Source organism: Oculina patagonica, chromosome 13 (genome assembly GCF_052425735.1).
Source record: "Oculina patagonica isolate OP01 chromosome 13, crgOcupat, whole genome shotgun sequence".
NCBI lineage: Eukaryota > Metazoa > Cnidaria > Anthozoa > Scleractinia > Oculinidae > Oculina > Oculina patagonica.
This window is the reverse complement of record NC_135770.1, coordinates 3,087,331-3,098,790: the sequence shown is the minus strand read 5'-3', so window position 1 is coordinate 3,098,790 and position 11,460 is coordinate 3,087,331. Positions and strand designations below refer to the sequence as shown.

General features: G+C 37.5%; 2 long non-coding RNA genes across 3 annotated transcripts; both read right to left on the bottom strand.

The window, feature by feature from the left end:
* Positions 1-1,718: 1,718 nt before the first annotated feature.
* On the bottom strand, positions 1,719-4,846 carry LOC144635976 (uncharacterized). Of its 2 annotated transcripts, none has more exons than XR_013567445.1 (4): positions 4,670-4,846; positions 3,102-3,235; positions 2,884-2,978; positions 1,719-1,836 (listed from the first exon to the last, which is right to left on the bottom strand). It is a non-coding gene; the product is annotated as an uncharacterized LOC144635976 (long non-coding RNA). The 2 variants fall into 2 exon arrangements; XR_013567444.1 differs by having other exon boundaries at positions 4,674-4,835.
* A 3,241-nt stretch (positions 4,847-8,087) lies between these two features.
* On the bottom strand, positions 8,088-9,957 carry LOC144636115 (uncharacterized). Its single transcript, XR_013567472.1, has 2 exons — positions 9,610-9,957; positions 8,088-9,101 (listed from the first exon to the last, which is right to left on the bottom strand). It is a non-coding gene; the product is annotated as an uncharacterized LOC144636115 (long non-coding RNA).
* Positions 9,958-11,460: the final 1,503 nt, after the last annotated feature.

The following is an 11,460-nucleotide window of genomic DNA, read 5'->3' as shown; positions in this document are numbered from 1 at the left end:
TCGCTTAATGCTACGGAAACCGGGATAAGCTCCGGCTGTATGGGCCACTTGGCTCGGACACAGACTTAAAACGGCAGCTCGATTTTGCGATTTTATATTCAAAACTCCGGTTCCGAACTCGAATTTTGAGAGGATTATTGTCGGGCTTCACGTGGCAGACTCGTACGAATTTTACAGAAATTTGCTTGTTTTCGCTACACTAACACACGGTTTGTTTTAACGTTTCGCCATTCGCTTATTCAACACCCCTCGGACTCCTGTAATACCAAAAAAGAGGTACGAAATTTCAAGTACTGAAGAAGTTAAAAAATTATACTGGCAGAAGAGAAAAACATACAGGGAAAAACGTCTGACCCGGTTTTGTGAGAAGGTGAGACAACTTTGATGCTCAGTTTATACAGCCTTGCTTCTAGTTATTTTTAACATCAGGTCACGTTTGGTAGCATTTTGCTGCTTAGTCTGCATTTTATACCGTAGTCCGTGTTTTATACCCAGTCCGTAGTCCGCAGTCCGCAGTCCGTGTTTTATACTGACCGACTAAACTGGTCAGCGGATGTTAAAACCAAGATGGCGACCAGTAGAAGATCGATATGTTGCTGTAAAAGTTGCTGTAAAATGGACTATTTCGACGTGATAATTTCCGTTCAGATAAAAGCGGATTGCAAGGTGATTTCTTCCTTCGCTGCGAGATAAATGTACTAGTGATCTAACAAAATTCTCCTCTGTTTGGTACTGAAGTTGGTTCGAATTGTTATGATGACAACATGGCGAAATCCGCCGAGTAGTACTTGTTTCGCCCCTTGTCAACAACCGAAGGAGTAGAGAACGGCCAAATATTTTTACATATTCTCAGAGTGGAAGGATGGAGCTTGCCGCTGATATGCAGTTTAACTTGTGAGTACGAGCCACTTTTGATATTTTACTACATGAAGTTAAGGAAAATTTGAGCTGGCCTTTAACATCCAAAATAGCTAAACTTTAGATCCTCGTCTCTTCCTTGATAAGCAAAGTTGTTCAATGCGGTTCATCCAGTTTAAAAGGCCAAGGCATGATGTTTACAAGTATCGGTATTTAAGCGATGTAGCTGCAATATTTTTATTAGAGCGAATGGTTGGACTTTACAAAATTTCACGATCCGGCCAATGGCCACCGAGGCCACCTGGAGGTGTAAAAAGTTTTCATTCAGATTTCATAAAGAAAACAATTTTTCTCCAGTCTAATTTCATATTTGTTACTTACTTATAATAAGAAATTACTGGAGGGATTTTGAGCGAATTCTATTTACTGAGCCAAATTAAGTTTGTGGATCTAAAGGAGACATTCTCTTAATAACGAAATAAACACGTGTTTATTTCGTACGCACGTGCAGCAGCTCTCTACTTCTACCCATGCTTCCTTTCAGTCTTGTCGCGTGCACTTTCGTTCCTTTTTCCGACAACCTTTCTCGAATTACGTGTAGCTGTATACGAGTCGAAAACTTTAACTCGCAGAACTGCTGTTGCACGCTTCAATTCGTCACCAATTTGCATAAAAACTAACTTAACCTATGCAGAAATATGTCTGCTTTATTTTCTTTTAAATACACAGGCTCTTCAAAGCCATAAAAGCCGATTTGCCGAAGCTCAAATTAATATTCACACCAGCAGTTATTGAAAATATTTGATTTGTGAACTCCGTGCTTGGTACTGTCATAAAACAAGCTGTTTAAAACAATGATAGCACTTTGTATATTTGCACTTTATTGTAACCTTTTCTTAATTATCAACTACACCCAAATGTTTCGTTAAGATGACAGGTCACTCCGAGGCTTTATTTGCTCGAAGGCCGAAGCAATCACTGAAAAAAAGAAAAGAAAACGTGCATTAGCTAGGCCAATTTCGAGATATTAAAATTCTAACTTGGGCTTGTGGAAATAAAACAAAAGAAATCATATCGAAGTTTGGGGATGAATAAATAATGATTAGCGCGCGCACATAAACAAAATGGCGGCTTTTTTCTATGCGGCTTGGCTCGCAAGAGGGAAATATTGTCGTCTTTGAGATAGAAATTAAAAACAATTGATCGAAGGGATATAGATAGTACCTCGAACTCGAAATGAACGACTCGAGGAACTGTTTGAAATAACGCGGGTGATTAGTACTGACCAGAACAGCCATAAATGGGATAAGATTAACCCATTATATATCTTTTGCGAGTAGGGAACATTCAGGAAACGTTTTTTCAAAATATTTATTTCTGAGGAGTGAGGAATCGCCTTCACCCTGTTCACCGAAAGATTCAGAAAATTCTGGAAGCGGAATTGGCCTTATGCATGATAACGTCATATGCTCAAAATCCACCACCAAGAAGCCTCTCTACGCGAACACTGAATTATTCTCAACCCTCTGCCACCTCCGTGCACTTTCCACGTCTGATGTAAATATACATAAGGGCTATTGAAAAGAACGGAAATTTCGAGAAGGAAAAATTCGAGAATTTGGGTTTTTCTTGCTAGGAAGCCCACTTTTTGTGAAAACGTTTTGGAAAATTCCGTCAGTCCGGTTCCTTAGTCAACCAAGAAATGCTTCTCCTTTCCATACTGACAATTATCAGAAATGTTTGGTCGAAGGAAAAGCGCCAAGAGTGTCAAATCCTAACGTAGGCAGGGATGAAAAAAAATTAGCTAGTCTTAAAGGCAGTCTCAAAGCCGAAGAATGAATCAAAATAGACAAATAATAAGGTGAAATTCCTTCCGAAAAAAGGAAAAGACTATATCATGGTTTTGTGTCGTAGAGCATTGTAGATTGTAATGTAAGTTTTAACAACAGCAAGAATGTAATGTAGTGTGTATGTGTTTTCAATAAAGCATTAAAAACGACTATCAATTATAACAAGAAGACATACATAGCATGCATCATGGTCGTATACGCAGCGGCCATGGACAAAGTAATAACAAGGTCCACATTGTACCCTGGCGTTTAAAGTCAGTTCATGTTTGTCTGTAAACAAAAAAGATCATTTGCTAGTTAGTCATAAGAAGCCATGCCTTAAACAAAACAAGAACTATTTCATTTTGGCCTCCATGTTTAAAACCTAAGTTAAAAAACAAAATTAACGTTCACCTTGCTTAGAACGAACGCGCATGGGGTTCTCTTTTTGATTTCCGAGAGGCTCACGGGCCGGTGCACCTTGCACAGTAATGGACCCCAACATAATCAATAACAGGCACAAATAAAACGTGGATCCCATTGTTTTCCTGCAAAAGAAAAAATGATAATCAGTATGCTAAAGAAACGAAACGAAATCAGTGACGGTTTGAACGTAACTTTGATCAGTTTGATCTAGAAAAGGAAAAGAAATAGAGGAAATTTTTTTTATGATTTCCATTTTCACGCCGTGATCCAAAGCTCAATTCCAGTGGGGCTTTGTTGAAAGGCTTCGCTCGACACATAGGTCTAATCGCTAAGAGGAAACATGTTTAAAAATCATTTCTGTACTTATTGCAAGAACAGGGTTGGGGGCGGCAAGCCGGGCCCGAGACAGACATAATTCTAAAAATTGCAAAGCAGTCAATTTACGTTTTTGGTCAGGAGTGTTTCATGCCGTGCTACCTTTCACGCACGAAATTGCTGTCGTAGCTCACGTTCTCCAAAGCCCCAAAACAAGAGTCATTTCGCTTTCAGTTTTAAACTTAGATGTGTTAGCTCTCCTGCTTATTTGGTTCCAAATGAGTGAAAAATCGTGAAAAATTGTGAAAAATCGCGAAAATGCTTGTGCTTGTTTTTTCTGCTTGTCAAAATGGCCGACAAAAAGCGACCATTTTTCGCTGTTCATAAATCTCGAAACATTTCACCGTAAATTCTATAAACTAGGAAAGTGGCTGGTGAAATTTCGTTTGAAATTGTTTAATTTCACGCGAGAACCAGACTCGTATATTTTTATGTTTTAAAAATAAAATTATTGCTTAAACATGGACTTGAGGCTGGCGTGATAATGTGTGGTTACCGTGGTAACGGAACATCTGTCAATCAAAATGTGTTTTCTTTTGTTCAACCCATTAGGTAACCTGACTCCACAGAAACATAAAGGAGGGTTGAAAATTTAAATGTTAAAAATTTTTAATTTTGAAAATTTTATTTTCCAGCTTTACCTCCACAGAAAAATAAAAGGAGGGTTAAAATATTTTAATTTCCAGCTTTTCTTTACTTTATCAGAAAATCGCTCTTAATAAAGGCCTTTTCAGAGCCCAGCTCCTTGACTTCATACCTTACCCTGGCTGCCAGGGTGTTCTTTGCGCGGTTTCGAATTTCCGATCTCTGGGATCTTCGAACAAACAGATCGAGATAGGAAGGTTAAGCTTATAGGAAGGTCGAAGCACTAAAATTGGAAAATTAAACTAAAACATTCAAACCGTTCTCCCTTGTTTGGACCTATCTATCCAAGGACATCGTCAAGCAGACGAAATTGAATTAAAACGTATTCCTGTAGAGGATTTTTTCGCAGTTTGTTTTCTTTTGTGTAAAACTACATGTGTATTTTCTTTTATTACGAAGGCAACAGCGGTGGGTTTGAAAACCAGAAACTCTTCTTTTGCACTCGCCTTGCTTAAGAATAAAAAAATGGCAGCAATTACACCGCCTACTCCTCGACGTAATTTGTACGTATAACATACAGAAGTAACAAACACTACTTACTTCACTGGAGTCTTCTCGTTTAGTTTTCCTCAGTTTAAGTCACTCTTCCGCGAAGCCAAACCTTCTTTTCAATTCAGGGTTCTGTTAAGAACTGAATGTGGTCTGTGCTGGTTGTTCTTTAGAAGTTCTAATTATCTAACGATAGAATATGAAATTGACCACTGAATATTGGAAACAAGTGTTGTTTAACTCATATCATATCTCTCCAGACTTGCTGGCGCCAATAGCACTCGCAAACAGCGCATGCCTAGCTGCATTTATCTAGGGTGGCCTGCTAAATATTTACTTAATCAAAAAAATTTGCTTTTCTTCGTATCTAGAAATTCTTACCCATGATATCATTTTCAACAAGAGTTGGACCATGAAGAAGGAGAGTGAAGAAGAATAACCATTGTTGCATTTTTAAATTCAGGTTTAAGGCTGATTTTGTGCAGAGAAATTACCCAAAATGTTTTCAGTTTTAGACAAAAGAAGACAAAAACTACGAAGGGAGGGATAGCTAAGCAGATTTGTCAGTTGTTACCTGGGAAATTAGCCTGAAGGTTAAAAATTGTTTGACGAAACTTAACTTCTAAAAAGATAAAACGTGATGGTTACAAAACTACGTGGTAAATAAGGAAAATGATAAATGTCAAAATTAATGACGCTTTTAAGCGATACTTCAGTGCTGTTATCATATCTCTCCAGCCTTACTGGCGCCAAGAGAACTCGCAAACAGCGCATGCCTAGCTGTATTTATCCAGAGTGGGCTTCTTGATATTAACCCAATGAGAAAATTTTGTTGGTCTTCGTATCCAGAAATTCTTAACCATGTTATTAATTTAAACAACCGCAAGACAAGACAGAAAGAGTGTAAAGAAGAGCAACCATTGTTGCATTTTCTAAATTCAAGTTTAAGGCTGATTTGCAGATAAAAATTACCCTAAATGTTTTCAATTTTGAACAAAAGAAGACAAAACCTACGAAGGGGAGTTAGCTAAGCAGATTTTTCAGTTGTTACCTGGGAAATTAGCCTGAAGGTTAAAAATTGTTTGATGAAACTGAACTTCTAGAAAGATAAAACGTGATGGTTAAAAACCACGTGGTAAATAAGCTGAAAACGATAAATTTAAAAATTTGCTTTTAAGCAATGCTTTCTCTTATAGATCAAAGTGGTGCTCATTGGCATCTATTGTTTACCCATTCTGTATTTTCTGCAACAACCACTTTGACCTGTAGTAAAATAACATGTAAATTACTAACTCGAAACACAGTTATTTATCTTCAAAATAATTTTTTCCAAACACCGGCCGGCGAGAAAGTGATTATCAATTTAAAATAACCACATTTCGAACACAGGTAATAGGTTGTTAAATTATTTTTAGGGCATTTCTATACAACACAATAATTATCTAACGATTCAATACGAAATTGACAGCGGACCAGAATATTCGAAAAAAGTCCGGTGTTGTTTAATTCATATCATATCTCTCCAGACTTGCTGGCGGCAATAGAACTCACAAACAGCGCATGCCCAGCTGTATTTATCTAGGGTGGGCTTCTTGATATTAACCCAATGAGAAAATTTTGTTGGTCTTCGTATCCAGAAATTCTTAACCATGATATTAATTTAAATAACCGTAAGACAAGACAAAAAAAAAGTGAAGAAGAATAACCATTGTTGCATTTTCTAAATTTAAGTTTAGGGCTGATTTGGTGTATAAAAATTGTCCTAAATGTTTTCAATTTTGAACAAAAGAAGACAAAACCTACGAAGGGGGGTTAGCTAAGCAGATTTGTCAGTTGTTACCTGGGAAATTAGCCTGAAGGTTGAAAATTGTTTGACGAAACTTAACTCCTAAAAAGATAAAACGTGATGGTTACAAAACCACGTGGTAAATAAGCTGAAAACGATAAATATCAAATTTAAAATTTTGCTTTTAAGCAATACTTTCTCTAATAGATCAAAGTGGTGCTCATTGGCATCTATTGTTTACCCATTCTGTATTTTCTGCAACAACCACTTTGACCAGTAGTAAAATAACATGTAAATTACTAACTCGAAACACAGTAACATTGTTCTCTTCAAATAACCTTTTTCCAAACACCGGCGAGAAGGTGATTATCAATTTAAATAACCACATTTCGGACACAGGTAATAGCTTGTTCAATTATTTTTAGGGAATTTCTATACAATACAATAATTATCTAACGATGAAATATGAAACAACGATACAATATGAGATTGACAGCCCGATATTAGAAACAAGTGTTGTTTAACTCATATCATATCTCTCCAGACTTGCTGGCGCCAATAGCACTCGCAAACAGCGCATGCCTAGCTGTATTTATCTAGGGTGGCCTGCTAAATATTTACTTAATCAAAAAAATTTGCTTTCCTTCGTATCTAGAAATTCTTACCCATGATATCATTTTCAACAATCGTTGGACCATGAAGAAGGAGAGTGAAGAAGAATAACCAGTGTTGCATTTTTAAATTCAGGTTTAAGGCTGATTTTGTGCAGAGAAATTACCCAAAATGTTTTCAGTTTTAGACAAAAGAAGACAAAAACTACGAAGGGAGGGATAGCTAAGCAGGTTTGTCAGTTGTTACCTGGGAAATTAGCCTGAAGGTTAAAAATTGTTTGACGAAACTTAACTTCTAAAAAGATAAAACGTGATGGTTACAAAACCACGTGGTAAATAAGGAAAATGATAAATGTCAAAATTAATGACGCTTTTAAGCAATACTTCAGTGCTGTTATCATATCTCTCCAGCCTTACTGGCGCCAAGGGAACTCACAAACAGCGCATGCCTAGCTGTATTTATCCAGAGTGGGCTTCTTGATATTAACCCAATGAGAAAATTTTGTTGGTCTTCGTATCCAGAAATTCTTAACCATGTTATTAATTTAAACAACCGTAAGACAAGACAGAAAGAGTGTAAAGAAGAGCAACCATTGTTGCATTTTCTAAATTCAAGTTTAAGGCTGATCTGCAGATAAAAATTACCCTAAATATTTTCAATTTTGAACAAAAGAAGACAAAACCTACGAAGGGGGGTTAGCTAAGCAGATTTGTCAGTTGTTACCTGGGAAATTAGCCTGAAGGTTGAAAATTGTTTGACGAAACTTAACTTCTAAAAGGATAAAACGTGATGGTTACAAAACCACGTGGTAAATAAGGAAAACGATAAATATCAAATTTAAAATTTTGCTTTTAAGCAATACTTTCACTAATAGATAAAAGTGGTGCTCATTGGCATCGATTGTTTACCCATTCTGTATTTTCTGCAACAACCACTTTGACCAGTAGTAAAATAACATGTAAATTACTAACTCGAAACACAGTAACATTGTTCTCTTCAAATAACCTTTTTCCAAACACCGGCGAGAAGGTGATTATCAATTTAAATAACCACATTTCGGACACAGGTAATAGCTTGTTCAATTATTTTTAGGGAATTTCTATACAATACAATAATTATCTAACGATGAAATATGAAACAACGATACAATATGAGATTGACAGCCCGATATTAGAAAGAAGTGTTGTTTAACTCATATCATATCTCTCCAGACTTGCTGGCGCCAATAGCACTCGCAAACAGCGCATGCCTAGCTGCATTTATCTAGGGTGGGCTTCTTGTTATTTACCTTATGAAAACCTTTTGTTGATTTTCGTATCTAGAAATTCTTACATGTAACGATGATGTCGTTTTCGAGAATTGTAAGACCAGACAGAAGTAGTATGAACCGTGTTGCAATTGTAACTTTAGGTTCAGAAGCTGATTTAGAGCGTCAAAAATACCCTAAATGTTTTCAATTTTAAACAAAAGAAGACAAGAACTACGAGGAGGGGATGGCTTAGCAGATTTGTCAGTTGTTAAGCCTGGTTTTCACTAACGGCACAAGCACAAGCGCAAGCATAACAGCTCTTATTTCATAGGCCCCGACGCAAGCATATATAAGCACAAGCGCAAGGACAAGCACAAGGATCAAAAGTTTTCCTTTTCTTGTGCTTGCGCTTGTGCTTGCGTTCCTGAGAAAACGAAACACCGCATAAGCACAAGAAAATTGTTTACGTCTGGCCGTGTCTAGCCAATGGAAGCACTCGTTCCGGTATTTAAACAAAGTGGCAGAGGCCGCGATTGATTTTGATAAACGTTTTCTGTGGTTGTTCGGAGGAGTGTAGACAAAAAACAAAAAGGCACAAGCGTGGGCTCAAGTATCGAAAGAAATAGAGATGAGTTATTTATTTTAAAATATCCATAACCCCAAATGTTTCGTTTTCCTCCTTTTATGTAGTCGCTTTCGCTTTCTTCGTCACAAGAGTAGATGAGACAACAACACTCGACGCCAGAGAGTTTCTGCCGTATTATTAGCCGAGAGAACGGAGTCGAGAACGCAGCTTTCTAACTAGTAAACATCGTATTCTTATGCTAATGTGCTTACCGTATTTACTCGAATAAGCGCCGCGGCGCTTATTAAATTTTTCGCATCTTAAGTGCGGCGCTTATTCGAGGGCGGCGCTTATTTGAGGGCGGCGCTTATTTAAAGATTGGACGCCACAAAGAATCTTATCTTTTACAGTTTTTTAAAAGAGCGTCTTTTGATTGACAGTATTTGTTTCTTGCTGAGACAGAAGTGGTGCTAGCTGTCTTGGCAAAGTTTGCGGCCTTCACAACATTTACAGAACTACGTATTGTAAGAATGTTGAATAGAAAAACTAATGAGCGAGCGGTAAAACAATCACTCATGACTGCAAAACATCGCTTTTGATGCAAAGAAATGTTCAAGCTTGTTTTTATGCTGCTTTGTATTGCTGTTTCAAGTTAAACGAAATTCTTCAAATAAGCGCCGCATCGGGACTGCGGCGCTTATTCGGGGGCGGCGCTTATTAACATTTTTGTCCCAAATGCGGTTTATTCGGGGGCGGCGCTTATTCGAGTAAATACGGTATGCTTATTTCGACGTTCGTTTTCACTTGGCACATACCACTTATGCTTGCGCTTGCGTTTGTGCTTGCGTCGCTAGTGAAAACCAGGCTTTACCTGGGAAATTAGCCTGAAGGTTGAAAATTGCTTGACGGAACATAACTTTTAAAAAGATAAAACGTGATGGTTAAAAACCACGTGGTAAATAAGGAAAACGATAAATGTCAAACTAAATGACGCTTTTAGAGCCCATTTGGCGCCGGGGGTCTACCAATCTGTATTTTCTGCAATATCCACTTTGAACTGTAGTAAAATAACATGTAAATTACTAACTCGAAACAGAGTTACATTGTTCCTTTGAAATAACTTTTTCTTAACACCGGCAACGAGGCGCAACTTTTGTCGTTGAACACATCGGATTAAATGTAAAGTTTAACGCTGGAAATTTCAATGTAAAATACTAAACGTTTCGGCAGTGCTGCCTTATCGTTTTTTCGCAACTTTTGTCCTTACCGTATGGTAGTTGAAACAAATTAAAACGCGATAAAAAACAACGTGCCCTTCTCCGTTGGGTTCGATTTGACTGGTGTCCAGTCTATTTTGGGCCATTTTGTAACTGTCGTGGAAGACACAGCTATTTTGAACGTATTTTGGATTTGTAAAAGCGGCTAGTTGATGAGAATAACGAGATCATCGCTAGAAATCGCGGACATTGAAGTCGGCGAATTTTGATGCATCTTACATTATCCGCTCGCGAAACTTGGTAATAGCCGCTGATTCGAAAGCCTGACTTTGGGCTCATATACATCTACGATGGTACACAAAAATGCAGCCTACACAGAGTAATATTTTGTGAAGTAGGAAAACCACTGGTCATAAATATTGCCTGATAATAAAAATGGAGCAAAAGATCTTTCAAACGATGGCTTTTGCGGCAAAATTGGAGCAAAGACGGCTGAAATATCGTAGCTCAAAGACAGCGGATTTTGGGATTTCAATGTGAACTGCCGCCGTGTGTTTACAGTATGCGATTTTTTGTGGTTTTCTAACGGCAAAGATACAAATGAAATCTAATCGGAAGGAGATGTAAATCATTTGGTGAGTTAGATTCATGTATAGTTTTATCAAATCTGCTTTCACATTTTTTCGATCACATTCAGTTTGCCGATAATCCCCGTTTATAAACTTTAAGTTTTCGGTTTTCGCCATACATTTCTCCTCTACGCCTTATAATTTTGGTCTCAAAAACTGTTCGCAGAAAACGTTCATGAATACAAATGAAATTCGAAGTCTGCACTTCAATTTTTGTACAATGTGGTTCTTAATACATCAATCTATTGTGTTCCGCTTTCACATTTTTACATTTGTTAATTTGTCAAGAAATATTTAATAAAACATTTCATTCTCCATACATTTTCTTTGTAATTCTTGCGTTCGCTTCTACGGTCAATGTACCGCAGGACATACTATTCGCGGACTCGGAGGTCCGCGATTTCTAGAGATGTGTGCAAGTGACTTTCAGAAAAACATTCGCCCATTTTCCTTTCATTAAGATGTGAAGTCAAAATGTGAGTGAAAGCTTTTTGTAGATGAAATTCGAGCCAATTTCTACACGTGTTGAACGCTAGAAGCGACGGAGCTCTCCACCTTGTCATATTATTATACACGATAAACATGTTACAGTAAATAGACCTAAAATAGCTCCAAATTGCTTGCAAACACGTCGTAACGATAACATACAACTCTATTTGATGTTCCGTCAAATTTTTTTAGTATTTTCGCTTTTATCAGTCCAAAAACGTTATCTGCCTTTGGGGGCTTGATATGCCCAACCAGTAAAATACGCTTCGGCGAAAAATCAGGCGTGTTTGT